The sequence below is a fragment of the Athene cunicularia genome, assembly GCF_003259725.1.
Source record: "Athene cunicularia isolate RWA chromosome 1 unlocalized genomic scaffold, athCun1 chr1_part2, whole genome shotgun sequence".
Taxonomy (NCBI): Eukaryota; Metazoa; Chordata; class Aves; order Strigiformes; family Strigidae; genus Athene; species Athene cunicularia.
In genome coordinates, this window is record NW_020799092.1 from 37991470 (window position 1) to 38018443 (window position 26974).

Consider the following 26974-nt stretch of genomic DNA (forward strand, 5'->3'; position numbering starts at 1 on the left):
AACATTGTACCAAGGTCATATGTAGCTACTAGATAATTCTGCAATAAACTTACTCTCTACTTCTCCTGTGGAATAATCTCTCACTATTTAATCCCTTTGTCCCTATGTTGTTGTTCTGCTAACATTTAATTAATTCCCCTCCACATACTTAGTAAAGCTTTTTACCAATAGCCTAATAGTCAGGTTTCTCAAAGGACAATGCAAGACATTTCAGGAAGAGTATTCTGAAGAGTAAGAAACGTCACTGAAGAAAACACGGGTGTACAGGAACTTCCTCCTGAGACCCGTTGTGTTTTCCAGTTGAGCAGAAGCAGCAGCTAAAAGCTTGCTCCAGCAAACTCTGCTTTCCTCTCTGCCCTCCCGTCAGCCCCAGCTCTTCCTCATCTGTCCAACTTGACTCAGTGAGATACAGACCCCTCTTCTCACCCTTCCACCAGCTGTCCCACCTGAAAACTCCCTCTTTACCAGCCAGCTGGGATACCTTTTGTTTGCAGACCACCAGGGAGTAAGTGAAGAGCAGGGAAGCGAGGTAGGAAGAAAGACAAGGCAGAAGGAGCTTTGCAAGGCACCTGTGTGACAGTGAAACAACACTGCCTGAACTGAGCCTGAAGAAAATGAGCCGGTAAGTGGACTAAAGGTGAGGTGTTTAGAGCAGTGACATTTCTGATACACTATCCTTGTTCAGACCGGAAAAAAAAATCAAATACTAAAGGCAGAGAGAGCACACTCATACAGTGAATGGGAAGGGACTCAGCTGGATAATAATTAAACCCTCTCCCATCCTGCTAGACATATAGAAAGTCTCCACAACACATAAAGAGGCTGCATAATTTTTCATAGACTTGGGGTATTTCAGTGTGTTTGGTTGGTTTTTGTTTTCTTCTTTACCATTACAATAGTAAATTTATTTTGTTGAATAAATCAACTGTTCTTCAGATGATCATTATAGTTTCCAATTGACAATAACCACCAGCTTACACAAACTGATCTCCTTTTGTGAATTAACTACCTTCATTGCTTCATTAACTGCTTAGGGATAAGCCTGAAAGTTTCCAGCAGAGTCTAAAGAGGGTTAAAACAGCTTTGAGCAATCCAATCTTTGTGTTGGAGTGGATAAACAAACGAAGAATGAAGGAAGCTACTTGTAGATATTTCTGATTGCCAAATCAACTTTATGTTATCTGAAGTCAAAAACTTCCCCTAAACCTTCACTGGTTTGTGTGTCTGAACTGTAAACAGACTGATAAATAAAAAGTATTACTGAATATGCCTAACTGCAGTTTTCACAGCCATAATCACATGCCTTTTCAATGGTCTCGCCCATAAAAAAGTGGTTAGGGGATTGAGCAACTGAAAAATCAGAGCAGTCAAATTCCCCTCACATTTCTCCACTGCATCTAGAAGAAATCAGTGAAGAATATGAAGAGCAAACTGGGTACAGTTAATGTGTGTTTGATATGCAAACACTGAAAGTTACTGAATGTTTATAAGAGTTGTACTTTGTAAGGCAGCATCTCTCATATCCATGACCAGTCAGTCAGCTGTTCTTACAGGCCAAGACCTCTGGGACAGAGATGGGTCCACCTTTATACCTAGACAGAGATGTGCACATTGTACTGGGGTCATGGAGCAATGTTCATATACAACTCATATAGTGCTTTACCCTGGAAACAAAGTTCAAATAGGAATATGAGCCTGAAAAGTATAGTACGTGCATGTCTGGAAGTGTAAAGCCTATTTTAGCAATCAGCTCAGTTTTTCTTACCTTCTCATGTCTGTCTTGGACGCTACTTTGTACAGCCATTGGGCAAGTAGAAATAGCTTGTACAAGAAGTCGCTACCTTCCAAAAATTTATCATAACAGTCTGCTATTGGAGAAAAACTTTCATTAATAACTTAAAAGCAATAGTATACATGTTTGTTTCTACATCATTTAACAGGCACTTTGTAAGCACTAAACAAGGTCTTGTGTGAAAGCCTAGAAAGATTAGCGAAAGATTTTCAGAAATTTAGGAAGTGATCTCCTGACCCCACACAGTTTTTCCACAATTATTGCAAATTATCAGCATAAGGTAATCATACTGACAATACTGACATTCTTATGGGCACCTTCTCTGCTATGTAAACCTATGAGATCAGACTTGTCCAATGGATTAATTGTATTAATTCCTAGATATATATGTCTAGGAGGAATTCTGCCTGGTTTGGACATCATGGTCCAGCTGGGGCACTTCCATCAAGTTGTCATTCATCTCTTGACAGGTTTTCAGCACTCATGACCCTGCTGGGAAATGCTGGGTGGGGCTTTATCAGGTGTAGCACTCATACTGAAAGCAAGAGGGAATCAGCAGGGGAGGTGCTGGGCAAACCTGTGGAATCTGACCTTCCGCTTTGGGCACCTCCTTGGATTCTGGCCTTGTCCCAGGTGACCAGTCATGCTATTTTATAGAAATCTTCTGTTAAGTAAGTGTTCAGTGCAAGTTCCTAATGGATTGCACATCTGGCATAACAGGCAAACACAACTCACATGAGGCCATGAATCTGCAGGCCAGCAATGAAACCTGCACAAGTGGGAAATGACCACCTCTATAAGAGAAAACCTCCATTGTGCCAAACTAATTTAGATGCAGTGAACAGTAAACTGTTGATGAGTAACTGCAGGACCTGCTAACAGAAACAGGGAGATAGAGCAAGTTCTCATATTGCTATGATAGCCAGTGCAGCAGTTAAAGCATGAAGAAACTTACCACTTAATAGCATAGATATCTCCTCCATAAACTATGAGATCCGTATGCAAATCACAACATTTCTCTACAGACTAAGGTATTTTTCCTATCTTTACACTGCTGTCTTCACAGCCATTGTAAATAATACAACTTGACAGAACTGATTAGTCTGATAAACTTAACACACATAAAAGGGGAAGATCCACCACTTAATTTAACTGGCATTCCTCTTAAAGACATGAAGGCTTAATGTAGTCTGATAGAGGGGTAAATGAGAAAAGTTACTGAACATCTCCACTGATGGAGTTCAATTCAGGATGTAAAATTACAAATTGAAGAGCTGCAATTTTGCCACTAGACAAAATGATCATATTCTGCAATTATTCTAACACCAGGCCTTTTCTTGACAGAATGTATCTTTTTTTCTGATTAAGACTTATTTAGAAAGTTTCTCAGTAAAAGAATCTCACAGACAAAAGAGACTGTCTTCCAAAATTGCTGGTCTCTTGGAAACTTTATGAGGGGACTCCAATCATACTTGAAACCTGAAACCACCAATAGAGTATGTCTTTCAAGGAAGAAGAATTTTTATCACAAATACTATTACTGATTTGTTATTGAGTTGATTATTTTTGTTGATTTCAATTATTAGGTTTATTAAGGACATTAAGAAATTATTAGGACTAATCAATTAAATGGAATCTCACAGAAATATCAGTTTTTATAAAAGATAGTGATGTAATGTTTTAAGTAGCCATAGAGATGTTGTATTTAGTTTAAAGTAACCATACAATCAGTTACGCTGCTAGACGAGGTATCACTGTTAAGACTGTTTGGTAAGGATGATTTGCAGCCCTGTAGACTAAGTGCTTTAGAAGTTGTACTGTGAAAGGGCCTAGAAGCATGTTAAAATTGCAATGTCAGCCAAAATCCTTGAGTCAAGGACATTCGGGGTGTCTTTCTTTCGAGTCAGTAGTCCCTGGTGGTCGCAAAAGCAGCCCCCCCCGACTCATTTCAGGACTCAAGTGCACATGACTGGAAAGAGGTGGGAATATGAAAATGAGTTACAGGAATTAGCTTATTTATGTATAAGAACTTGATTAATATGTGTTACTGTGTCCAATATAATCAGCATGCTACACAAATTAGGTGTGCACTGTTGGTGAGACGACTCCCCTGCACACCCAACCATTAATAAAGGAGTGTCTGCTTATCTACATCACATTGGTATCGATAAGTTCTTTTATCCCATTTTGGTGACAATACCATTTACAGACAATCTCATTCCTTTCTATTTCTCACCCTGAAATCTACTACTTCCAAAAATACATCAATAAAGTTATAGCAAACCAGCCTACAGAAATGAAGCTTTTTAGAGGACAGCAGCACATGAAAATCATGGAAACAGTCTACTATTATTCCTAATCCACAAAAGAAGAATCTAGACAGAATAATGAAATTTTCTATGTTAATATTGGTTAAATATTAGAGCCTGCCACTCCCCAACACACCCAAAACTTCTACTTCTCTTGCCACACTGGGATTTTGATACATGTTGGTAAACACAGTATGTGGGAAATATTTTAGTAGAGAATACGAATAGGGAAAAAGGGAAAAAAAAAAAAAAAAAAGGGCAAATATTATCAGATTTCTGGGAACAAAATCTAGACTTCAAGGCACTGCCTTGTGAGATAAACATTCTGTTCCTTGTTCTGAACCATTTAGAAGATAACCAGTTGCAAGAATAGTAATTGTGTTGTATAGTCCTTTCCTAGTCACATTTTCTATAGACTTTGTGAAACTACTGAGGAAAGAAAACAAAATTAAATATTTTTAAATATTAAAGCATTTAAGTTGTTGCAGAACATTTTTAAGAATCATTTTCTGCAACTCCATCTGTTTTATTTTTAAAACAAAAAAATAAACACATATTCTTTGAAAGCTTTTAAGTAGCCAAGTTGGATGGGGCTTTGGGCAACCTGATGGAGTGGAAGGTGTCATTGACCATGTCAGAGGAGTTGGAACTAGGTGATCTTTAAGGTCCCTTCCAAACCAAACCATTCTATGATTTTATGAAGTATCTTTAGAAAACCTATAATGGATTGAGAACTTTGATCAAGTACCCAAAGAGAAAATCTTAAATATTATGAAGGCAGGAAGAAAAGGAGGGAAAAAGAATTGCCAGTTATCTTCTTGGTAACATGTTTAAGCAGACTAGCAAAACCAAAAGATGAAGTGACTCTGTCAAATGAAAGATGAAGTATGACTCCTTAATAGCAATTAATAAATAACAGAAAACCTGAAGAACATTTGAATAGCTAGTAAAAATATTTAAAACTTCGGCCACAAACTGAATAATCTTTCAGTTAATTGATGAGCATTTCTCTTGATACTATATTAAAATGAACTTCTTTGTATATGCATACCATCCAGACTCTCCTAAAAACTGTACATTGAGTACAGTTTTGTAATTCCCACCACAAAAATCAAAGGAAAGCAAATTGACAAGACAATAACATGACATGGGTCACAGTGGACACAGGTATATATGGAGAGGACTAGTTTGGTAGTAATCCTTTCCCAGTGTCACCTTAAAGAAAAAAAAACAACAAACCACCCTACAAACACCAACAGACTAAAACCACATCGCCTGACAAATCCTTTTCTTTCTTTCTGAATTTTTTGAATGAGGAAGGGTTTTCATATCAGCTAATACTGTGCTACATAAAACCAGCTCCCATGTAAGTGATGAGGATGGAAAGAGAATTATTTCAAATTCACAGAATCATCTAGATTGAAAAAAGATCATCCAGTCCAACCACTGACCTAATACTGACAGTTCCCAACTACACCAGATCCCTCAGCGCTAAATCGACCCGACTCTTAAACACCTCCAGGGATGGGGACTCCACCACTGCCCTGGGCAGCCCATTCCAACAACCAACAACCCCTTCTGCAAAGAAATGCTTCCTAATATCCAGTCTAAACCTTCCCTGGTGCAATTTGAGGCCATTCCCTCTTGTTACTTGGTTAAGGAGACTCAACCCCATCTCTCTGCAACCTCCTTACAGGGAGCTGTAGAGGGTGATGAGGTCTCCCCTCAGCCTCCTCTTCTCCAGACTAAACACCCCCAGTTCCCTCAGCCGCTCCCCGTACGACCTGTGCTCCAGACCCTGCACCAGCTTCGTTGCCCTTCTCTGGACACGCTCGAGTCATTCAATGTCCTTTTTGTAGTGAGGGGCCCAAAACTGAACACAGGAATCGAGGGGCGGCCTCACCAGTGCCGAGTACAGGGGTCAGATCCCTTCCCTGTCCCTGCTGGCCACGCTATTGCTGACACAAGCCAGGATGCCATTGGCCTTCTTGGCCACCTGGGCACACTGCTGCCTCCTGTTCAGGCGGCTGTCAATCACCCCCCCAGGTCCCTCTCTGACTGGCAGCTCTCCTGCCACTCCTCCCCAAGCCTGTAGCGCTGCTGGGGGTTGTTGTGGCCCAAGGGCAGCCCCCGGCATTTGCCCTTATGGAAACTCCTCCAGTTGGCCTCAGCCCATGGCTCCAGCCTGTCCAGGTCTCTCTGCAGAGCCTCCCTACCCTCGAGCAGATCAACACTCCCACCCAACTTGGGGTCATCTGCAAACTGACTGAGGGTGCACTCGATCCCCTCGTCTAGATCATCAATAAAGATGTTAAACAGGAGTGGCCCCAAAACCGAGCCCTGGGGGACACCACTCATGACCAGCCACCAAACAGATTTAACTCCGTTCACCACAACTCTTTGGGCCCGGCCATCCAAACAGTTTTTTACCCAGCAAAGCCTGTGCCCATCCAAGCCACGAGCAGCCAGTTTCACCAGGAGAATGCTGTAGAAAACAGTGTTGAAGGCCTTATTAAACTCAAGGTAGACAACATCCTCAGCCTTTCCCTCATCCAGTAAGCAGGTCACCCTACTGTAGAAGGAGATCAGGTTGGTCAGGCAGGACCTGCCTTTCATAAACCCATGCTGACTGGGCCTGATCATCTGGTTGTCCATTATATGAGTTTTAATTGCACCTGAGATGACCTGCTCCATGACCTTCCCTGGCACCGAGGTCAGACTGACAGGTCTGTAGTTTCCTGGATCATCCTTTCTGCCTCTCTTGTAGATGTGTGTCACATTTGCCACCCTCCAGTACAATGGGACCTCCCCAGTTAGCCATGACTTCAGGTAAATCATGGACAGCGGCTTGGCGAGCACATCTGCCAACTCTTTCAGCACCCTTAGTGTAACCCATGTAACCCTGGTCCCACAGACTTGTGTGCATCCAAATAGTGTAGCAGGTCTCTGACCACCTCCTCTTCAACTATACTGACCTACCTAATTCAGATGTTCCTACAGTATCCCTTCCTACTTCTGCCTGATAACAACAGGAATACATATCAATATCACACAAAATCTAAAAGCTTTTGTATTTCTGGAGGAATGAGAAAGAAAGGACAAAAAAAAAAAAAAGACATCTACACACAATTAGCCTGCAAGCATTGCACTAATCAAGCCTGCTTTCCACCAAATGCACATCCCATGACCAGACTCTTCATGCCTCATACAATGCAATTTTTCAGAACGCAGAACATGTTGCTGCTACTTGGATATTCAATGTCTAACAAGGTGCTACTGAGTTATTTTTCTCTCAGGGCAACTTAATGTCCCCTCTCTCTTCTGAGTACAGCTTTAATGAAGCTTGTATATGCTCTAACTTTGAGAACATTCTTCCTCTGTCAAATTCCCTTCTCCTCAACTGACAGATACTAAAGTAAATGAGTAGAAAGGTGGACAGAAATATCAAGCATGGTAATGCAAGCTGTGTGTCTCTTAAAAAAAGCCGATGCTAAGACACCACTACTCGTTTTTTGTTACAACACTGTCCAAAGATTGTTAACTTGCTAAAAATCCTTTGAGAGCTAAAACTTGCTAATTTGATATCTATAATTTAAGAATACTAAAGCTATATTTTGTCACTTTCCAAAGAATCATATTTTATGCTGTGTACTAAGTTTTGACCTAGACAATTTTTATAGCTGGATTATAAATTCTAGAAATAAGTTTGGAAGTAGCACCTGCTTGCTGAAGGCACTTTAGGAGGATACTGGGAGTAAAGTATTAAGGGTGTTATTTTTTTTTGAATGGGTGGGTTAGAAGTTAACACTGAGATGGCTAAAAATGCTGAGGTTTGAGTAAACAGGAAGAGTTCTGAAATTAAATTCCTCTGGAGTACAAAATAGAATATGAATTAGAAAAGGAATATACACAGAAGGAAAAAATGTTGCACTAATCACCTGTATAGCAGACAAGGGGTTTAATATATTTCTCTTTCTGAGATTCATAACAATCTATCCATTTCCAGTACTTGGCATCAGGTCTTTGTTTCTGATTTGGGTGCAGTGTGATCCAAAATGTGTTTTCTCCTTGCCCCTCTGAATAAGGGACAATGCTGCTGAAGCAGCCCATTCCCTTGATTCTTGCAGCCTTATGCCTTATGCCATGGCTTTGATAGATACCCTGGTACACCCTGCAGTGCTAGGCTGATGAGATTGTACTTCCCTGGTTCATGCCTGGAATGTGCTACTAGCAGTCATCTGTGCAGTTATGGATTAAATGCTAAAACTGTCAGTTTAAGTCTTATCTTTTCCCATCACTGAGATGGCTTTTTCCTAAGCCATCTCAGTGATGTAGATCTCAACAAGTTTTACTCTTGGTTAATAACTGAGAAGCACCCAAGGGTCTGAAGACTCATTATAAATATACTGACTGATCAACTTTTATTAAGTGATGTTATCTTCAGACTGACAAGTTTGGTGGCATCATACATAAAGTAGTTCATAAAAGAGAAGGCAGGGGACTTCAGCTTTCTGTAAAAATGTATCATAACATTCACTAATTTGGATTAATTATATTTTCCCTTTTAGGTTTGATGGGTAGAGGAAGTGAGAACCCCCTGGTGCGCTTCACACACCTTTTTATGACTTGACTGGGGAGCGACATGACAGCACAACCTTCTGAGAGGTTAGTATTTTCCAGAGATACACAAAAAAATGTTAAAATATGCTAAAAGCTCTTTGGCCTTATGTGATGAACTCAAAAGATCTGCTGTCACTCAGATGTCTCAGCTAATTAGTTGCTGCTTAACATTTATCTAAACAATAGTTGACAATAAAAAAAAGATTGGTCACATACATTTTAAAATCCTTCTTCATAATAAAAATTTCTACTAGACCTAGAGACACATGCATACCACTCAATCTCACTGGCAAAGTATCTCTTCAACATGGTTGATAAAGATGCATGGACAAGTAGCAGGTCTTTAAAGTTCAGCGATTTTTGGCTACTTCATTTTCTTGCTGAAATATTAAAGATTATATATTTAGGTAAGACTTTGAAATTTGAATTGTTGAAGGTTATCATTGGTCACATTAAAACAACAATAAACAGTTATGTCCTTGGGACAGTACAGAGGTAACACGAGAGCAATTCTGTTTGTTTTTATTAAAAGAAAGCCTTCCAAGACAAATATACTGTCTTCATATATATAAATGAATTGTGTTTAGGTTTGGTATGTAAGGTGCTCTAAAGCAAAGGGCTATTTCAAAGAAAATAGTTGAAGAAATGTCTTGTTCAAGTCTTGGCCCAATTTGTTGTGTGGTTATGGCAGAGTCTGGACTGACCTTTCTTGCTAATAAGCTTACACAGCCAACTTGTATTTTCTCTTTTCTCTTCTTAATATTTACTTTTTTATAGGTCGTGTTTCTTTGGTAAAACCAAGATCTTAAGATATCAGACAATTCACGTGAATTAATAACACCTTCTACTTCTTTTATTTATCTAACTTTTTCCTCCTAATTGTAAACTTTTCCAACCTGGCTCTGTTCATACCATATAATAGGCTTCCATCTTTAACTTAAAGGAATATTCCCACAATCTGATATGAGAGAGGCTCATACTTTGCTAGAGGACATGAAAAAAAAAAAAAGTCCCTTCAAAGCACTCTATTTTTATTATTTAATTATTTTTAAATTAACAGTCAACTATTAGTCATTATTATGCTGAACTTACATATTTTCTCTTCTGGCTTCCCTTATTAAAAACAAACATATTAAAGCATCTAGCACCTGACTTTCTGCTGTTCTTATCTGGTTTCTAACTTTTTTTAACCATAATTATCTCATGTGGAGAAAATTCTGAAAAAGTTTGGGGTTTCAAATATTAAAACATTACAATAACAAGAAATAACTTCCTTCTTGCATTATGACAGAATGACATAGCCCACAGAATCTATTTCAGTTATGGTTTCCCTCCTACCACAGCACAGAGACATTGAGGTTGAATTCACTTATCATCTTTAGGAAGATAAGGTAAAACACCCACAATTAGCATCTCCAGATTATTCCTCTACTAACATCTGGTCTGTATTTTATAACACCACCATCCAAAATTTCTTTACACAGCTGGCCTTTTTTCAAACAAATCCACTGCATTAACTATCATGTTTTTCAAACAAATTTTCATATCCACATTTCTAATCCATTTTTAGTAGTAGTTCCTAAATGGTTAAATATATCCTCATAAATTACATTACTCTAAACCCTCTCTAATTCAATCCCAATGACACTCTTCTGAAGTAATAATTAATAGCATAAATTAGCAATACTTTGAAATGGTAAGCGGAAGATAGGAAAGGCAAATCTGACTCTTATCTTTAGGTATGGTAATTATTTTTTTTTTACCTGAGTGAACATCTGTGATCATTAGTTTTAGATTATCCTTTTTTACAAGCAAATTCACACCAGTCTCTTAAAGCCACTTTGAAATTTAACATCATTAAGTTTAGGTCCCCCCATCCAGTTCCAAACAGATACTTGAGCACAACAGTGCACCTATTAAAGAAACACTTGGCAACATTAAAATTGCAACAGATGGGCAAGATGCAGAGGCCGAGGGGTTGAGTTTAGTAGGCCAAAACCAAAAAAGCACCCTGTTCAGATCCTCTGTTGTAATAAAAGGACAACATACATAAAATAGATCTGCATTAATCTAAACTCGTAGATTAAGGCATATGGACAATAATCCCATACTTGGGTATCAGAGAAATCTTCTAGTAGAACAATAATCTTTTAAAATCCATTTGAGATGAGGAGCTAGGAAATTAAAATAGGATATAGAAATTAGGAACTCAGGAAATTAAGGTATAACTTAGTTTAGAGATAAAGATGGAAGACTTAGAGATCAGGCTAGGGGCTAGAGGCCCACTCGTTAAAAGATAACTAAGACTAAATAGGATAATAGATCATAGTTGATGGGCCAGAGAGCAGAACAATATGGAAACCTTGATTAATAGAAGCTGTGAGGGAATGCCTCCTGATAGAATAGGAAGACAGCCCTAAAAACTGGTCAAAACCAACCCTATGGTCTGGCCTGAGTCCAGGAGGCTACAGAGACTGTGCAAGAAACTGAGGTAAAAAGTTCAACAGTGAGGAAGAGGAGCTACTTCATCTCTGCGACCCCAGCCCACGACCACTGGGACACACTGCGCAGATGCAACTAGGAGGAGACCAGGGCGGAACATATGAAAAAGACTTTCAAGCTTATTATAATACGAAGCGGGGATAGGTCATGCATCTGCGTGATAGGCGTGTTATGAATATGTGATGCTTTGTAGCATAAAGCCAAGACAAGGTGCCACAAGAGGTGTGCGCGTTCGTGGTAGAATGATCCCCCGTGAGCCTCAGCGCTGAATAAACATACCTACTTTATAACGTTAGAGGTTGTGGAGTCGTGTTTCCACAAGTCACGTTGCTGTTGTTAATTTCAGATGGCAAGTTCTTATTGTCCAGTTGGGTCCCAGATGGTATGCTTAATGTCGAAATTGAGTGTTAGCCATAGCTGCATTAACATTTCCTATCTGAAGTAACTGTGGTAAATATTTAGGGTTTATTTACCTGTACTACCCACCGCCAAATTTTCTACCATCCAAATGACACGCTAGTTTCCAACAAATGAAAGATTTTGTCTCTGCATGATAGAAAAAAGCTATCCAAAACACAAACATTTTTCCCTTTTCTGCTATTCCTCCAGTAACTTGAAAAATAATCAAGAGAACTTTGTTGCAGACAGATTTTGAACACCACACGTTATCTTGTCAGAAAACAAAAAGCCTTTTTAACAATGCTTTGCCAGTTTAGATCTTATTTAAACAGCCTCCTATTTTGGGGGGAATATCTCTAAATACTCCCTGTAAGAGACAAGAATGTCAAATGATTGTCTCAAAGCTTACTTGTGTGAGTGCTTTGAGTCATGGGGTGGTGTCGGTAATGCCTCAAACATTCATCAAGAATCAGCTGTGGACTTTATAATTAGTCTAAGGAATGTCACTCAAGGAAGGAGGAGTGTATAGAAGGACGCACCCTCCCACTCCCTTGCAGTTGTATTGACAAACTCCTTAGATAAGCCTCAAAGAGGGGGAAACGTGGCCTGAGTGAAAACAGGTGTTTCTCATTAAGCAGGACAGCTGATCCATTATGTAAGCCCATACTTTGTGGCTGTATTGTGTACACCTGATGCCATGCATACCTTGCAAACCACTTTGTGACTTCACCAGTGAGGAGATTATAAGAACTGATAAGAGGTGACCATTTTTGCCCCAGAAGCTGGATGATTGCTCAAGAAGCATAAAGTCAGCAGATAGATGGGAACTGAGGCAAAACCAAAGGTGCGCAGGGCGAGCACAACAACCGACTCAATTGCTCATGGAAATAAATTCATGGAATACCTGCCTCTCTTTGTCTAGTATGCAAATCAGCTGATAAAATGAGCTTAAAAGGCAACAGAGAACTTTGCTGTGTGTGCACCCTGCACTGAAGAGGAGCAACAGGATGCTGCTAGATCCGTGTGCACGCACCACCTAAAAACTTAAGACTGAGGACTAACCGGACACTGCTGGGTCTATGGTGGTGACTATTCTTCTGACTCTATTCTGGATGCTTGCTTGATTTCTTTCTTTCCATGCTGTCCTTTTGCTATCCCTCTTCACTTTTAATAGTAAAAACTGTTTTGTGTGTATAGCATTTGACCTGGTTTGTGTCTTAATCTCACTCTTGGGATCATGCCGAAACCTCCACCGACAGTGGATCAGGATGCTCCCTCTTCAGGCTGACATTCGTGGACTACATAACAAGAAAACCTGGTCAAATAGCCACCAAAGAAAAATTTGTGAAGCAAATCTTAAGAACTTGCATGATCTTGCAAATAAGTTTGTTCATTCAAATAAGAAGTTTAGCATATCAGAAATAGATTTCAAACTATTTTCACAACCAGGAAGAACATCACAATTTCCCTCATACAAGTAGAGCTGCACCCATCATGGTTTAAGCATATTACAAAAGCAGCTTCTATTAGATCACCAAATATCTCAATGGCAAAAAACACCTTTTGAACGTGAAGCCCTGCTTCAGGGTCCAGAAAGACCTTCACAGGACACTGCACCCAAAAGAAGTCATCAGTCCCATTTTTAAAACATGTGGCCTTCACTCTTAAAGACAGCACACAGAATAAGGATATAATATTCAAGTGCAGAATTGCTGGAGTTGTGATAATTTTAACTGGACATTCACACTTAATTAGTACTTTCATAAGGACGCTATATTTCTGCAAGCAGCCTGTGTCATTAACAATTGCCTGTACCAGCCAAAACACTACACATAGAAAACATGATATACTTCCACAACCACCAACATTATCAACAGGGGAAAAAAATAGAAAACAATTTTCTTAGTTCCTTTACTGCACTAAACATTGAGTTTCCTGGAAGGAGTCAACAAAAACTTAAGCCATGTTATGATTCAAGATGCAAATATGCATTATTTTAAAAAGCTGTTCTAGGATTTTTAGTGAGAAAATTTCTAAGCCATTTTGCTACACGTCTTCTGTTGACAGGCTTTGAAGAAGTCTGTTGATGCCGAGCAGCATGGCTCTGAGACTCACAAAAAGTTTAAGTCTGCAGTGGGTTTTTAGACATGTATGTTTAGGCTTTTTTAAATTCTTTTTTTAAAAAACAAATCTGAGTATTCTAAATTATTTGTGTATCATGGTAATGTAACATTTAATCAAAATCAAACCCAGAAGATGAAATAGCAAAGCAGACCATTTGAGAGACAGACTTATAAACCTCCACCTGAGGGTTTGAAGCTGTCTGCTACACTAAAAGTAAAACAAATAACTGTATTCAAACATTAATTTACTACCCCAGTGAGGCAGTATGTTGGTTCCTAACCATTAAGTGCCACAGAACGCAAGGTCACATATCAAATAAGATTTTATAAAATTTCACTTTTCATTAAGTCTGCCAAAACTTTAAGAAAACATACAGACATTGCCTACAATAAGGATAAAGGACAGGTGCTGCATCTTCCAGCTGATAAGAAGAGCTGTGTTGATTAATATAGGAATAGTTAGTCTGTATAGATTGCCAAATTTTCGTTTCTATATCACACGCCCAGCTTTTGAATCAATTCTACATTTTTTCATTATCATTATTTACTTCTCCCTTTCTTCCTTACACTTTAGGCAGCTAGCGAAAAAGAGTTGGACTTAAGCAGGCACTGAAATTTTTTCATTCAAATATATAGAGGAAAAAAAAAAAGCACATTAATTAGGATTGGTATTGAAGGTAAAGACACTGAGCATTAAGGACTATGTCATAGAGCACTGTTTTCATTAATAAACCTAGTAAATCACTGCTGCTTCAGAGTAAGGGAATCATTTCAGACCACATTTATTTCTAGTATGGAACCAGGCTATAACTGAGAGATCTATGCCATGTAGCTATTACACAAATAAATCCTTACTGGATGTAGATTTGCAGTCACAAATATGAGTAAAGCAGGTATTTGTGAAGAAGCTATGCTGACACCTGTATCTTCATTACTTCACCTGATGATAGCAGGGGTTATTATCAGATTATCAGAGCACAGAGGAGCCATCTGGGTACTGCAGAGCCTTGGAGACCAACCTGAGAGCACAAGGACACATCAACCTTTTTGTTACTGTGCAATCACAGATTGCTGACAACACCCCATACCATGAGCAGGGCAGTGCCAAGGTAGAAATGGTTATTTGCAAGGATCTAGCACTCATGTAGTACCATATATGTCATGATCTATGATGGAGTAAATTACTTTTCTAGACCAAAATTGATAGATTTAAAAGGCATGTTTTTTAAAGTTGTATCTAGAAACTACACATCTTCAAAATACATCTACACAGAGCTACCAAATATCAACAGAGATGAATTGTGCTTTTTTTTTTTTTTTTTTTTTTTACAAGTGCAATTGCAGGTAAAAAGTGGGACTATTCAGAGATCAAGGAATCTGCCACAACTGCAGCCAGTCACAGTTGTCTTACAGAACCCTAACATCAAGTAGGAACCATAACTTCTATCATGCAAGGAACTTTTCTTCCCCCTTTTCAAACTTCAGGATTATAAAGTTAAATCTCATCAGGATTTCATCTGTAAATTTACAAAATAGAAAGCAAATGAAAAGTTAATGTTTACCTCCTGATCATTAACACTTCCTTACAATTTTGGAAGGCCTCAGATAATGACAGTGCTAACTTATTTTGACTACATGGTGTCCTGATAAAAAGAGGGATCATAGATACTCAGGTCAAATCATGAGCGGTGTATATGTATCTCCCTGGCCAGCTTCAAACTGCTACCAATCCATTATCAGGCAGACAAGGAACCCATCTACTTACTTTGCTTTTAGACCTATATTTGCAGTCTGTACTGAGGTCTCTTGAGCCTAGCTTGGATACTTTCAGACTATATCATTATCATGCGTAGTATTGTACAGCTCTAACGTGAGATAAGAGCTTCTTACTAAGATACAATCTTTTACAGCAGTTCAGTTGATTTCCTCTTCCAAGGAATGATGTCACTACCAGAACAAAGATGCATGGCCAGAAGGTAGAGTGGTTTTTGCTGTTTTAAGGGGGGGTCCTGTTTTTGTTTGGGATGGTTGGTTTGTTTGTGTTACAGTGGGTTTTTCTGTCTAGCTTGTTTGGTGGATTTTTTTTATCCACCTCTCACCCCCACCTCCCCCAGAGGTATGTGAATCAGTAAGAAATCAGAGAAGGTGCAAAGGAATCGAGGTTAAAATACACATTATGGAGATAACTTCCCCTTGAATGAGATGCAAGAGACTGCTCTGCAGTGCTAGCTGAAAGGGATTTAGAACTGGAATAAAGATACATAGTTTGATATTTTTAGTTCTGGAAGAAATTATACTTGGGATTTTATTTTTTTTTAAATAAACAGGATTGCATAATCATGGAACCAGGTATTTTTTAATCCACATCCTCAAGCAGAATTACCCACAAAAATTCAAGTTACTGGTTAACAGCTCAGGTCAGAAGAGGTAAAAATATACAATGGTTTAAACAACAACAACAAAAAAAGCAACTAAAAAATTACTCTACAAAATTGCTAATGCTGGCTTTCCACAGATTTCAAATTACAAGAAACCAAAAATGCTATATATAAAGTACTCCAAAGAAGCAAGAACTGAAGTTAAAAAAAATGGCACTGCTTTTATTTTAAAGCTCATGAAAGCTATTTTGTGGCAGTGTTTTGCCGCTTCTAATAATATCTTCTAAGGAGAAAAAGTCTCCAAGTGAGAGACAGAACTACAGTAAAGGTATAGTTAAAAAACTGTAATCTCACAATTCCTACTAAATAAACACTGCTGTTGATGCAGGCTTCATTGTGCTCCACAGCAGTACAAACTGCCCAAGATACTTTTAAAACATGTAGATTAAAACATGCAGACTAAAACATGCAAAAAAAATTATCCATAACCCCCAAAGTTGCTATTTTCTGGGAGAGAAAGAATTTACAGAGATTCAATATAAATCTACCCTCTCTTTTCCTCTGCTTCCTCAGTGCCTTTATTATCTCAATATGCCCCTATACTCACTTTAAAGATTTTGTTACTATGGGAATTTATTTCTATATTTTATTGTCAAGGAGAAAAAAAAAAATTTGGTGATTAAATGTCACAGCAGCTCTGACTTTTGCACAACCCAATCAAGTCTACAGCCTTAGAAGTAATCTGTGTATGTGTCTGAAAGTCTTGCCATTCTAATCATAAAAAGGTACATATGTTCTACCTGGCATTTTTAAAGCCAGGTACACAAATTCTCTCCCTTACCCCAAAAGCTTTTGGATAATTTTAACATCATTTCCTAAGGGGCATTTTCAATTAGTTTTCTAGAAACTTAGGAACAAAAACTATTTTGCTTTCCCCCTCTTCCCAGTGTGAACTACCCTTAGCATCAAGGGATTCTCTCTTTTTCCAAGAGACATTCAACATCAGCGAGGGGAGAAATTTACCTCCTAACAACTGATCCATAAAGTCAGCTACAGGACTGCAAGCATGGGTTCCTTTCCTCCCCGTATGTAATCTACATTGCAGCTGGAAAAAAAAAAATACACGCACATATACAAAATATTGTTCAGTTCCTTCAGTAAACAGGACATAAAATGTTTGCTGCCTTCTATCCCAACTGGCTGTTTCCACTGTAAGTCTCATACACTTGTATTTTACCCCTTTTTAATATTGTAACTGTCTACCTGGGTTAATGTTTAGAAACACTCAGCTTGGAAAAAGAGTGCACATAATCATTACATCATTACAACTTAAGTAAAAATGAGCATAAGCCAGGAAATTCAAAATTAAACCTAATACCAAGAAAAAAATCTCCCTCATGGCTCAGGGTTTGCGTACGTTCCTGCTCCTTCAAAACATGTTCTCCCGAGCCTGGAATCAGAGGTCATGATCACATGCCAGGAATGGCTCTCTTGCATAGGACTCTAGGAAGACAACTGTTTGAAAATACAGCTCCATTGAACAGACTCAGACAATGATTTCCCAGCACTACAGTTCTCAAAGTTAGATGACTACAGTTAAGATGCTCAAAACAACCTGGAGCCTGATCTTCACATACTCTCAGCTGTGTTATCTTTCCCAAAGGTGCTGTATTGCACTACTGGGAGTCAGAACTCGGAGCATCCAGAAGCTGCACCTGCTCCCTAATCTATTTGATTCTGACTGGGGACACACTTAAAGGTTTTTCTCTTCCGGCACTATTAGCATGTCCCCTGACTGCTAGAAGCAGACAGTCTAGTTTGATACTTAGCTGAGATCGACCAAGTGCAATGAGTTCACTCAGCAAAGCCCACCAGGACATACAAGCATTCAGCACTTCAGCAAATCATTTAGGTGCCTAAACGTGACATTAGGAGGCTAATGGAAAATACTCATGATTGAAGATTTGCAGGCAATGCACAGGTATAAACTTTCTGTCTGGCATTTAACAAATACAAGGGATAAATACTTGACAGTCATGAATGCATGCATTTTTAACCAAGATGCCAAAATAAGTGTAAGTACAAAGGCGTAACTCCTGAAGCAAATCTACAGGAAAGGAATTACACCAGGAGACGTTCAGTTCATTAAAACACTATTTAGCTTTAGCACTGTATATTGTTTTTCTCATGTTGTGGCCAATACCCAGACAACTGACTCATGGGAGAAGCAGAGCTAGAGCAAAAAGGGACATGACTTTCCAGCTCATGAGCAAGTGGAAAATTGAAGATGGGCCAAAGCTACATATATTTCTTATCCCTTAAAGTTCACAGGTAGCCAAGTCCCTTATCTCAGCATAAGTTACTTAATACATTGACCATCCCTACCAAAAAGCATTAAATGTAACTGCTTTTGATTCTGGTATTTTAAACAGGAAAATTGTCAGTTGTTAGAAAAACAACAGTTTTACAAAGCTGCTTCAATTAATTAGAGAGCTAAAAGTAATCACAAAGATGAAGAAAAACCAACACCTGCAAAAATTCCTAATGTGCTGAAACACAGTTGTTACACACCATAGTAAGTTTGGTGCTTTCACTTGAATGGTTAAATATTTTGAAAATATTAAAAGCTAGGAGAGTAACATTGTCAGATTGATATTATTTGCACAGGTTTTGTAAACTGGCAAGCAGCAAGCCCACCAACACCCTATAATTAAACACCATGAAAAATTCACACTCTGTTTGATGTTAGTACATGGCATGTAATCTCAGAATGAAAAATAAGTGCTAACACCAACTGTGCAAAGCTCCTGGAAGCTTTTTCACCCTCTGCATCAAAGGAGATCCCTTTCAAGCCAGGGGGAAGAATGGAAGAACACAGCATACTTTGCATGCTACCATGCAGTATAAATCTTATGCAAGACTGAAGACACTGACAACCTTTATCTAGCAAACTAACCTGTTAAATTGAAGGTTCTTCATGTCTTCAGTCTCTGTAAATATGAAAAGACTTCTCTTTTTTTAAAATGTACCTACTTGTTTATTAAAGAATCTTTTGCCTTTTCCTTCTTTCCAGGGAGGAATTCTCAAATATAGTCTCCAAAATATTATTGTAGACTTTAAGTGGGTAGACAAAAGCAATGCAGATTTTAGTAGCAATTTCAAAAAAGACATTACAGATTTAATATTAAAATATAATCCATTTTAAGTCAGTGACTTGGCAAGATAGCTTATGATTCCTCATTTAAAAAAAAATACATTTGCTAAATTTGCCTTATGATGATGTATTTCTGTTATATACGACCTGTTTCAGTGGTTTAAATCACCCCATGAAAATATTTTCAGGAAACAACAGCTATTTATACATATTCATGTCCAATTCAGTACCACTCCAGTAACATCACAGGGACCTGCAGGAGAACAGTATCTCTGAGAAGAAAGATAGTGGAAGCCAATCTTGCTTTTTTTTATTTCAGGATCAAAAGGAAAAGCAGCAAGGAGCTGTGGGAACTACAGGAAACAGCAGTTTTAGCTACTTGAAATTGTCAAGAAAGAAGTAAATTGCAAAAAGCTTCTTTTGTCTAGAAAGTATCTGCTGGGGGGATGGGGAGCGATGGTCAAGACCGTACAGGCCTCATGCTGCTGCCATCCAGCAGAGTGAAGAGAAAAGCACTGGGCTGCCTCATCCACAAATATGAGCAATGTATGTGCAGGCACATTCATCTCATCATTTCCACAATTTTGTAGAGACTTAAAGCTGCCAGAAAAATTAACCCCCAGCTGACCACTACAGAATAAGAGATCACAGCTAGGGAACAGACTGAGCCCCAGCTGGCAATGGAGGTCTCAATCTTTTCTTCAGCTCTTGAAATTCAAAAGGTTATATATAGGACACACAAACGCAACATTTAACAGCTTAGTGCACTTGAATATGAAGCTCTTGTTAGACAAAATGAACCTGCAAGAGATCAGGACATGTTTTGAAGCTGTACATTATTTAATATTTTTAACTGGGACAAAAGTAGTCTCAAGGAAAAGCACATTTACTAAACATCTGATTCCAAGAATGAAGTCTGTCCTGCAAAGGACCAGCTGCTGCCTTATCAGTCATACAATGCATTTCAAAGACATGGAATTAAGGCTTGACCATACCCATGCAAATGTTCGAGAGAAATAAGTACAAAATAATAGCTTACCGATTTTGCCAAAACATCCAGGCCTGTGGGCATGTTCAGGCATAATGAATATTCCCTAGATTGTAGAAAACAGGCAGAAAATAAACTATCAAGCTAGATTTTAAATAGTGATAAAACACTACTGCAAAATGGCATAACTGTAGACGGAGAAGAGGTAAGAAACCAGCAAGACCAACTACCGCATTGCTAAAGCTTTAGAGCTCCTCAGAACAATAAAACTGAAAATACAAATCAAGAGCAGCATTTTATTTTGAAATTGCTTTCCAAAGCACAATAGTTCTAAAAGTAGTGACTTCAAAGAGTAAAGAATGAAGGAAGTGGCTTATTTCAAGTTTAGAGTGTTCTCAAAAATCAGTAGCTCAGTATTCTGAGCAGAAATCATACATATCACCCACAACTAAGGCTGTTCCAAGACCATAAAGGAAAGTAGTGTTTTATAAAACTTGGTTTGGTGGTTGACCATGTCATCCATGGAGGCCCCAGGTTTACATCACTACCTTAAATAAAATATAGACCTCCATTAAAATTCCTTTTTACAAAACCAATACTGTTATAATAGCACAGAAGGTTAGATAATGCATGCTGCAATCCAATTTGTGGTTCACGTTAAGCTATAGATATCAATAACTAATTCCACATGTGAGACAGACCTCCTGGAGGGATATTTTAATCAAGTAAGTGATGGGAAAAGAAAGGTTTTCTTATTTTAGTATAACAAACCCCTGTTCTAACAATATGTTGATCTGGTAAAATGTTACTGTACTGTAGCAATGGAACATTAGTTGAACATACATCTGGTTTAGTTATTTCTGTAAGGTAGTTTGTACACAGAAACCACAGAGCAATAAATGTTTTGTCATTACCATTGTATTAAAAATGAGCTTTAAATGTATTTGCCCCATCTTTTTAACTCCTAATGTTGTCCAGCTCCATTCCCACTTAAAAAAAAAAAAAAAAAAAAAGTTTATATTAGCTCTGTAGTACTAATTGGACAGAAGACTGTGTACTGCAATGTTGATTAATGGTTCTACTCTCAAGCTGGAGATTGCAAATACAAAAAAAATAGGCCTCTGAATTAGCATATTTTCTGTAATTACAAACTTGATCACAGCTCTCTCCCATATTCAGGTTCCCCTCTCCCACCCCTACACTTTTGGTGGTTTAATTGCACAAATCTAGCTGCTGACGGGTACAATCATCTGATACCTATGATACATGACAACTCAACCTGCATAACTGCTACACAACTTACACTGGAAATGACTCAAGGTCTAAACCACTGAAGAATCAAACAAAAGCCTGACTTTCTTCCATAAGGAATGCTTTGCCCCAGCACAGCACCACTTTTTTTTTTTAATTGTTCTCGTTTCAGACAACTCATTTACAACCACAATAAATACACTTCCATCGAAATCTGCTGACTTAAAGATAGCAAATACATTCTTGTCAGCCAGTCAGACAGAATAAAATAGAGCTAACCAAATGAAATGGGGTCCAGACTGACAACTTCGCCAGCCAGAGTGAGAGCATCACAGGCAGACAGGAATACAAGACTTGGCAAAAGGAAAAAATCAGCAGCCAAGTTCTACTGAATAACCAATATGCAGATGACAGGGGAAAGGGCTAGATAGTTTAATAAGTAGCTACAATGTACATTTTTAAAGTTCATTGAGAATAGCTTGGAAATAAGGGGTAATATTCATCTGCTCTGCTGGTGGTCCTGCTCCGCAGCTGCCTTGTTCATAAATTCTGCCAGTCTATTCAAATTGTACTGAGATGCTGTCATATACTTGATGAGACAAATCAGAACTCACATAATAGGTGTGAGCCCAGTAGACAGCTACTGGTCCTGTGTAGTAGCCACTGTTTTGTATTTGTTGGAAGCTCATCCCAAAGGTAAGAACAAAATGGAAAAAACAGGCTTGTCACCCCAATGTCATATCCTACCATCTGCCGAAGCATTCTTAAAGCTGCTCTTACCAGCTCATCCTTCACTGACCATCCTGAAGAAGGTCAGTACTTTTACTATTCTTTAAGCATAATTAATCATGTCTCAGTTTTCCCAGTGGTATATTACGAAAAAGCTTATAAAGCTGAAAGCCATAGTCTAGCACCAAGTCAGACCACATCCTTAACCACCCGCTCCCCCAAAACCCTTACTCTCCATTCCTTCTTTCTGCCCTCACACCTCACCTTTCCTCTCAATATTTGCCAGTACAGCTGTTGGGCAGGACAATGTTGAGGACAGGATATAATTGAATTGAATCAGGTTTACAATAACTCCTAAAGATATATCTGGGATATATCGGGGGAGACAGGGGGGAGTGTTAAGGGTTACTTTTTAATGTTTTTCCTCTTGGTTCCAGTTTGCAACCTAGGAAACAGCTGTGTCAGCTCAGCTGGACAGAGTTTAGCTTAAGGGATAGTTCCTTTCTCACATTGTTACAAAGCATTCAGTTTCACATTGTTACTGCTTACTTATTTAGTGCAGATTTGAGCTAACCACCTCTTAAAATTATTCTCCTTTCTTCCTTGGCTCTATTCTACATTTTTCATCTCCAATGCACTACAAAAGACCCTAAATTCTTCTGAGACTGCCTTTTTTGGTATCTTTTTTTTCCCCTTCCTCCTGTAGTTGACCTCCCCCAAGATTTAAATTGCGAAAATACAAAGCACAAATTCCAGAGCAGGTAAATGGACATAATTCTAATTGCCCAGACATTCCAACGAAGAGTCCTCTGATGAGATGGAGGTTTGTTTAGTGGGAGGCTTTTTGTTTCAGTTTAAACCATATTCCAGTTTTTTTAAATGCTCAAGTCAGTTGGATAACACAGGATGACTCATCTGTAGATGGCTAATTCTGTCTCAAGCAATTTGCAATGCAGGAATGTCTTTTCAAGCAAGAAAAAGTGTGGTCAACAACATTAAAGAAAATAAATAAAATCTCTAATGCAAAAGTTAATTTTGTTTGCTTAAGGAGATTTTACAGTTTGTCCTAGGAAGAAAGAATTTGTCAGTTCTTACTAGGGACACATTTTATTTAATGCCTAAGCAGCAGCAAGAAAAAGGCAACACCCAAATGATCCCAAAGAGATGCAGAGTTGAAACCTTTCTTCATTTTTGAGCCTGCGCTTTAATTCTGCACAATGCAGAAATTAATGTTAGCTACATACTTTAAATTAAAAAAAAAAATATATCCAACCCAACCCACTTGTCTTTATCATTGTATGTATAAACACACAAAGCCAAACTAAAATCAAGGCTTTTAGTAAGAAAACTTCACTCGGTTCTTAATAATTATTTCAGAAAAGCCAGGCTATCACTTCAAAATGCCAATGTTACAGCATAATCATCTTGAAATTATTTGCAAATCAATCTAAAAAGTAATTTCAAATCAAGAGGACAACACCTATTTGCCCTCATGGTCAGTACTTGTTAAACATTGGTCAGGCGTGTTAGAATCAAAATCCAAATTTATCAACTCCAAGTGCATTGGTCATTATCAAATTATCTATTGATACCAATCAATAGTATCCTCTGAAAACAATTTCCAGTCTTTGATGGAGCAGGCCAGAGAGTCTCACTAACTTGAACATTCTCTAAACAGCATTTTATGTGAAAAGTTAAAATTCAAAGACCAAAGCAAATATAAACATAGTGAGAAAGTACTTCAGAAAATACCGACTGAAAAAAAAGGCAATACACTAGAATAACTATTTTCAGTATCTTTTTGAGGGAAATCATATTTTTATTGCTCTAAAATGTTCTTACTAGACAGTATGAAGCTTTCCAGAAGACTGAAGCATTGGCTCTAATGTGCTTTTAAGGTGCTAACTTTGTTCCTCTTTGAGATGCTTGTCTATCTATATTTATTTTGACTTACAAAAATCAATCCTTACAAAAGGCTTCTAATTCACTCATTTTCTTCCCATGGAGTGTTTGGGAACAGCAAATTGCAATGCTAAAGGTAGAGGCCATGCAAAGTTTGAGGACAAAAGAGTATACCAACAAGTACTCAGAAAGAAACACTTTCCATAACAGGCAAGGTCAATGAAGATATTCCTGCCCTGCAGGATGATATGTTCTTACAAAAAATTACGTAATTTGTGAAATTTTTAAAAAAATTTTAAGTAAAAAAGAAGCTGAGATATTTTATAATTGAAACTCCCAGATGAGCTTCATATCACTGTAAATGAACAGAGGCTTCCTTAGTATCCAGGTAAAATTTGGTCAGCAGCGCTCAGCCTGAACAGATGTACAAGTAAAAGGTAGCCTAGTAATTCAGTGAATTAGGAAACACATTTCTGGCAGATTAAGCTAAATATTCATATTTTTGTTCACTGTGGTCTCTCCCCATAAAATTCCTTCCAGCTAAAATCCAATCTTCATAAAGGCTTGCAATCTACAAAGCACAGAATTATTATTTCTATCATTACAGATGGAAAAAAAATTGAGGCATTGACACTAGTTTGCTGTCCAAGACAAGTCTGATGCTGGGTAAAAAAGCCACACAAGCCAGGTGTCCAAATATAAAGCTCCACACCTAGAATGAGAGGCCTTGTGTTTAAAGAGTTAGTATGTGGAAGCTTGGATTTGACCTGTGCCACTTAGGTCTCTTCCAGACCAGTAATACCATGGCCCTGAAGTGGAAAAGGGCAAAAAAGGGAAGAAAAAGCTTTTCTCCGTGAGAACTTCATCAGAAACATCTGCAAAGGTTTTGGTTTTGAGAAATGAATGTTCTGTATTAACTTCCTAGCTGCTCTATAACTGTATCTTGGCCATTGCAGGCTGTAATGGCGAGAGGTTGTGAGGAACACTAGTTCAGATTTGGTGTGAAGTCACACACAAGATGTTCAGAATTTTGGATGTGTCATATGAATGTTTTTACCACTGTTTAATTCTGTAGAATAGGCTAACATTGGAGTGATGAACCAAACTCCCTGAAGCACTTGACAAAACCTCATCCTGTATCTTTCAGAATAAAGCTTGCTCTTACAGATGCACTTAAAAAAAAAAAACAAAAAAAACCAAACACACACACACACACACTACTCCATTTACTGTTTGTTTCCGCTCAGCTTTAGGTACACAGTGTAACATACAAAAAAAAATCATTCTTTCATTTCCACTTTTGTCAGAAAATAACATGATAACTAAGTCAACATGTCACAGTAGTTTGAGAAGCACCAGAGACTTGGTTTTTTCACTCTATTTTCCTTGTATACTACAGATACATATTGTCTACAAGCAGAAATCATCACTTCATTATCAAAATCTACAATTTCTATTCGATTCATTTGAGTAAGAAATCAAAATATTAAAATCACCGTCTTTGAGAAAGATTGCAAAGCCATATATTGCTCTATTGCTTTTCTTGGTTATATCTCATTGGAAAATGTGACAACAGATCCCTGTGAAACATTTTCATTCTGTTTAGTCAGTATTGTTCTGGAAGACAGACATTTCACTGAAAATAAAATTACATATATTCAGCTTACTCATTTGTACAGCACCTGATGTAAATGAGCCCTGACTTTGGCTGGCATTTCTAGGTACCACTAAAATAACATGGGTTTGGGAGAGGGAAGTTAGGGGGGTTTTGTGGGCTTGTTTGTTTACTTATTTTACTTTTTTGCTCTTGGGCAGGAAGTCAAAATATGAGAAATATTAAGGCAATAATACATTTGAGTCATAGCTCCTACTAGAGTGAGAAAAAATACATGCCAAAGGCACGCACTCAGGTCCTACGCATCTCTGTTGAACTGGAAAAATAAGAGCCCTATCTTTGCCTCAGGGAGTCTGCAGATGACAAACTGCTGCACTTGCAGGCCTGACCAAACTAAGCTGAGTTTGCAAGATACAAGAGGATAAGAGCATGAATGAATTCTTTGCAAAAGACAGTCAGATATCCAGTGCTCGATGAGCACAGAATAAGGAGGGAGTTGCTGGGAGCCAGGAAAGTAATTAAAAAATATATATCCCCAGCGTGAAGCAATAGCTATAGATAACAACACATTGTTTAAATAAAATGTGCTTTCAGCATTAGACATCTGTGCTTATTTTTGGGAGTTGACTAAACTACTAAGAATTACTGTGTACTTGAAAACTCATTTAGCACCTGTGTAACAGTGCTTGGTGTCTTACAAATAGCTTACAGAAAGGCAACTCACCTTGTATAAAGCAGGAATGATCTGATGCATCTTCAGTCGATGAAATACAAAGACATCGTACACCGCTGAAATGGCCAGAACAGTCACTCCTTGTTCCTTCCACAGCATGCTGCATCCCGCGCACAGCCCTGCTCCCAAGATCCAGCCCCACGTACTCGGTGAGGAACCTCTGGTAGAGCAGTGCTTCACGTAACACATCAGGGAAAGCAGAAAGAAGAGGCAGGCTCCAATGTCCGCCCTCCCTACGATCCCTGCTACAGCTTCCGTGTGGATCGGATGAGATGCAAACAGCAAGCCCGATATCAACGTCCAGTACCCATCCCCAAACAAGATCCTGGAGAAGTTTGTGAAAAGGCCTGTGACTGCAGCATGTAACAGGATGTTTACAAGGTGGTAGCCCCATGGGTCCATCCCTCCAACAACATGGTTAATGCGGAAGGAGAGCGTGCAGAGAGGTCTGTAGGACTTGTGGCTCCCACTGTGAGTGA

At 38.4% G+C, this 26974-nt stretch overlaps 1 protein-coding gene across 1 annotated transcript in view; it reads right to left on the reverse strand.

The window, feature by feature from the left end:
• Nucleotides 1-26579, reverse strand: part of TMTC2 (transmembrane and tetratricopeptide repeat containing 2) — a 177376-nt gene extending 150797 nt beyond the window's left edge. Inside the window, exons 1-2 of the mRNA XM_026868297.1 lie at nucleotides 26487-26579; nucleotides 21621-21623 (exon numbers count right to left, since the gene is read on the reverse strand). The gene's annotated coding sequence lies outside the window, so the exon portion shown is untranslated. The remainder of the gene's footprint in view (nucleotides 1-21620; nucleotides 21624-26486) is intronic.
• Nucleotides 26580-26974: the final 395 nt, after the last annotated feature.